The following is a 5,937-nucleotide window of genomic DNA, read 5'->3' on the forward strand; positions in this document are numbered from 1 at the left end:
ATAATTTACTTTTAGTTTTTAGTTTGAAAAAAAAGTTGAGCTTATAAATACTACATCCATTGTTTACCTCATATAAATATTTTTAAAATTCGAGTTAAGTTGTGGATTTTTTTTAATTAGAAAAGTAATTTTTATTTTTGGTATTTCACTAAGAATCAGAATATCTTTAAAAGAGATAAAAATTATAGTGAAAGAAAATGTGAGGAAATAAACATAAGTGTAAAAATTAGAAAAAGCATAATGTTTATAAAAAAAAAAAAAGGGTCTTTAACTATTAAGACACGTTTTTTTCTTTTTTGATAATATGTGAGTTGATTTACATTAGCACCACTTGAATGTTGAAGTTTTTATCGGTGTTTAACGAACTAAAAAAAGGGTAAAAATCACGTCATGTCTCTGTGGATAAACTAATATTAAATTAGTCAAAGTGTGTTTAACTCAGCATAATTGGTATGCATTTTCTCTCCTTGGAAGTTTGATTCCTCATCCATTCAATTGTTGTTAAAAAATTAAGTGAAAATATCTATTAGATCCCTAGGTTTTGGGTCTAATTTTCATTTAGTTCCTAGGTTATAAAATGTTACACATTTAGGGGTATTTGATGTTGGGTTGAGTTGGTATTTTTTACCAACTCAATGTTTGGCTCACCAACATTAAATGTTGGTGAAGTTATTTTCCTAAATCATCCCAATTCTCCTCAATTCTCTCTCCTTCCAATGTTTTTAATAGTTCCACCCAATCGACCACCTTCAACAACTACCGATACCACATTTCAGCGACATGCTTAAAAAACCACCTTTGGGCGGCCAAGTCCGACAACCAACTCTAAGCTCTGGCAACCACCTCTGACGACAACTCCGACAACTAACTCCAACAACCATCTTCGTACAAAGCAACTCCGACAATATACTCCGACTTCCACATTCGCATGACTAACTTTGATGACAAACTCCGGGCTCCGCCAACCACCTTCAATGACAACTCTAGCGACTAACTCCAATGACTACCTTTGCATAAGCAACTCCATTGATATAATCCAACTACCACCTTTGCATGGTCAACTCCGACGATCAACTCTAGGCTCCGACAACCACTTCCGACGACAACTCCCGTGGACCATCTTGGGCCCGTGTTTGTTGCAATGATGAAAATAAAACGGTGGGTTTAATAACCCACCATCACCTTCACCCGTTTTCCCATGTATTTTTCATTACTCCCCCAACTCTCTCAATTACTTTATCGTTTCTCATCCTCCCATGCGTCTCTTGACATTCTTCGCATTTTGTGTTTAGTATATGAATACTTTATAGAGAATTTGTTATGTTTTGATAATGCAAAAGAATTGGACTTTTTTTTTGGTCTTAGAAAATATTCCTAAGAATTTACTGAAATCAATTTACAGGAGAAAATAATATTCCTCTTTCTAGACTGCGTTGCATTTTCATATCCTACCATCAGTTATTTCAATCTCTCAATTATTACCTCTTTGTCGATCAAAGTAACAAGAAGGGAAAATAAATATAATAAACAATCTCAATCTCAACATCTATATTTTGGGTGCCATTAATAATTAAAGCCTCCATACCATACAATTACAAATGAAGCAAATTTGAGAAGCAACCATCATAACATATGTGTTGTATCAAAAATATCAAAATTAAAACAAATACAAAAATTGGTGATTACCTTAATTATTAGAAGAGATATAGCCCCTAAATTAAAAATTAACGTACAAGTAAAGGAAGGAAGGTATCACATTATATGGTTAGCGTGTGAATGTGAGGTTAAATAGATATTAATAAGTGAAAAATTCTTCCCTATTAACATTTTAATATAGTAGAGATAAATGTGATTTCTAGCCATTTTCTGTCATTAAAAAAAATAATAATGCTACTTTTTCTTTATCGGTGCCATTCATTTGCCACCACATGATAATTTCTATTTAATACAAAATATAAATTTTGATAGTAAATAGAATACTTTTCTTTTCCTCAAAGAAATAGAAAGGTTATTTCTATGCAAACTTGAGTAAATATATATTTGAAAGCATAAAAATATTATAATAATATAACTGTTTAGTGGACCTTTAATATTAATATTGTTGTTTTCAAAATTTATTAGAGAAATATTGTTGTTTTAAAACTTATTAGAGAAATATTTTTGTTTTGGGATTTCGAGGCTAGAAGTCGAGGGTTGAGGATTCGACTAATGTAGAGGTCTAACATTGAAAACTCGAAAAACAAAGAAAAACTTGAAAACAATACGTAAATTAGGGTTGTCTAAGTCGAAACTTCAACCCTCGACAAGGAAAAGGAAATCTCGCTTTTGTGAGAGGATCTCGCTCTAGAAGGGAATCTCGCTAATTTGTATATTAGGTTGTCGAATGTTGAAGTTCTAGCATATGTAAGTCAAAACTTCAACCTCGACAAGGAAGATAAGTGAGTGAAGCAGATTGTAAGAGTGAGCAAGATTGTAGGAGAGAGCGAGAGCAAGATTGAGTCTGCCATAGGATTAAACGGTCAACCAGTCAGCTGACGTGGTCTGCCACATGGAAATCGTCTTCACTTTATTTACTTTCCATAAGTCTGAAAAAATGCATATATATCACCATGTTGCCCCTGGTCCGATTCCCTGCATGCATTGACGTTATCCGATTCCATGCATTCATTGACGCATTCATGCCCCTCTACCAAAGCCTTAATGCCTTTTCAACCACCCTAAACTCGTGGGTCGAGTTTTCAACACTCAACCTACATTCTTTTAAACCACCATCCTCTTCATTTTTCCTCAATCACTCCCTCGATAATTTTTTAAGACTCACTACCCTTGATTTGCTCACTCCTCTCCCCTTGATTTGCTCACTCCTCTCCCCTTGATTTGCTCACTGCCCTCTCACGCCTTTGAAATCATCTTCCTCTCCTCCCATTTCCATTTCCATTTATCTTCTTGTATTTTGTTTAATACAAATTATTCTTACACAACTATACTGGTTCGTTACTCTACTAAATTATTGTGATAGTTAACAAGTTTAGTATAGTTTCAAAAGTTTAATATAATTTGAAAATTTTAGTTTACTCATATGAAAATTATTGTTGTTATGTTTATTGTGATAAGTTGATCTTTTCTAGTATTAACGTTGAAAATATATTTTAAAATAGTTTGAAAAAAGTTTATTTTATTTTATTTTTTTATTTTGTATTAAATTTGAAAAAATAGTTTTAAAAAGTTTACCTCATTTTAATTTGAAAAGTTTAATTTGTTGTTATTTTTAAAAATAGTTATAAAAAGTTTAATTTATTGCTATGTTTAAAAATAGTTATAAAAAGTTTAATTTATTGTTATATTTAAAAAGTTGATGTTCATAAAACTTAAAAAGTTTATGTTTATAAACTAAAAAATTTAATATTTTTTTAATATATTTCTTATAAAAGTATAATACAAAAAATTGATTTGTTTAATGGTATTGATGGAGTTGAGTATGACCAACCACCAAGTGGAGGTTTTACCATAAATGTGATCAGTGAAATTATATTAAACAATTTCATTCAAATGGTTGGGATGTTACTTAGTGTAGATATGGGAGCAAATCAGATAGAAATAATATATGACATTCCAATCTAGAACCATCAGGATCAATAAGATATATGTCATTCCATATTTCGAATGCACAAGCTATGAACTTGATGTTCTCAATGGCAATGCCAGTGCCAAATGTAGTGCATTTGTATGTAAATGTAAATATGATAGGGTGGATCCTGATACATCATTTAACCAGTTTGAAGATCCAACTCAATGTATCGATCCTGGTCTGGAGTCAGTTGCATCGCCATGTGATAATGAAGATATGGTGGCTAACAACCTGTACAGATACTTCAGAACAGAAACGGATGGCGAATTTGAAGAGTTGGATTTCGATGGTCGAACATGAGATGCTTTCAAATACATTCAATGATTTGGATATGAATGCATTGGATAGCATTCGGGAACATAACCCAATTGTAGCTCCTGTGGACTTTGACAATATGCAATTGTATAAAGGAATGATTTGTCAAGATAAGGAAATGCTATAATACACGGTCAAATGTTTTGCAATAAAGTGTCACGCACCATACAAGGTTGTTGAATCTACACTGACGATTTTGACAATTCGGTGTAAGAAGTGGGAGGAAGGTTGCAAATGGAGACTTCGTGCAATAAAGAAATCGCATGGCTTGTTCGAGATCACTAAGTATGATGAGCAACATACATGTTTTTATTCAGAACTAAGTCAAAGTCACGTGCAATTGGATTCATCAATGATTGCACTGGAGTTCTGTGACGTTGTAAGAGAAAAACCATCTATCAGTGTGGCACAACTGCAATCCGACATCAAATCAAAGTTTGGATATCATGTTCCTTACCATAGGTTATGGGAGGGAAAAAGAAAAGCGTTGGCTAAAGTGTTCGATGATTGGGATGAGTCTTACAAATTGTTGCCCAGGTGGTTATATATGGTTAAGTAGACTAATGGGGATGGTTCCTGAAACACCTGAGAGAAATTGTAACACACGAAGATGTGTGTTTAATTTTAGATCGACATGCTAGTATAATTGCAGCAGTGAACAACCCAGCAAATGGTTGGACGGGACCGAAATGTCACCATTGTTTCTACTTGCGACATATCGTCAACAACTTCAATAAAAAGTATAAATTTAATTCATTGAAAAATTATGTTTATCGTGTCGGGTGTCAGTTTCAAATTCGAAAGTTCGACAAAGCAATTGAAGATATCAAAGGAATAAATTGGAGCTGTCTGAGTTTTTTTTTACAATATTAGTTTAGAGCAATGGACTCAAGCACATGATGAAGGATTCAGATATAAGTGGATGACGACAAATCTATCAGAGTGCATAAATAGAGTCCTCAAAGGAGCTCGAATGTTGCCTATAAATGCTCTTGCTCAGATAACATTCTTCAAATGCGTGAACTATTTCGAGAAAAGAAGGGAAGAAATAAGGGATGCATTATAATCAATAAAGTTTTACATTATTCTTTACCCTCACACTTTTCTCTACTATTCAATTATAGTCACTTTTAATATATATATTTTTTCAGATCATGGCTTTCCCAGGACCTATTGATCTCGATGTTTTATACGACCAGTCCATTCATCTATCATATGTTGTATGACGAGATCGTACTACTGGAGAAATATCTTGCAGACATCGAGAGACAGTTCTCCAGCACATTATCCCGCTCCACCCTCGAATACTGCCACTACTGCGCACATCTGGATTCTATGGGGTTTCCAGATTAGGATTTATTCAGTTAGACTGACATCTGATCACAGCCTTGGTCGAAAGATGGAGGCCCGAGACGCATACATTCCATATGTTTATTGGAGAGTGCACTATCACTCTACAAGACATAGAAGTGTTGTTGGGGTTACCTGTTGATGGTGAGCCGGTCATCGGAGTGATGTACGATGACTGGTTAGAAGCTTGTCAACTGTACATCGGTGCGACCCCACCTGTCGACAAGATTAAAGGATCGAGATTAAGTTTAGTATGGTTAGAAACACAATTTTGTGAGCTCACAGATGATGCAGACGATGAAACTGTCATAAGATATGCGCGAGCATATATACTATAAATGATGGGTGGAAGTCTGTTTTCAGATAAATCAAGTCATTTTGTTCACTTGATGTTCCTACCACTATTAGCTAACCTCCATGATGCGGGGCGGTATTCGTGGGGTGGTGCATGTTTGGCATGGTTGTATAGACAACTATGCAAAGCAACAAGACCTGAGGTTCGAGAGATAGTTGGGTCTCTCATACTTTTGCAACTATAGGCTTGGGAGCGATTTCCAACAATGGCTCCACAGGTACATCATGTTAATGACGCTTCAGTTAAGTTGCGAGCCCTCGGTTCTCGGTATGTTTTTGTTTTAATTTCA

The sequence above is a fragment of the Benincasa hispida genome, chromosome 12 (genome assembly GCF_009727055.1).
Source record: "Benincasa hispida cultivar B227 chromosome 12, ASM972705v1, whole genome shotgun sequence".
In the NCBI taxonomy this organism is placed as follows: domain Eukaryota; kingdom Viridiplantae; phylum Streptophyta; class Magnoliopsida; order Cucurbitales; family Cucurbitaceae; genus Benincasa; species Benincasa hispida.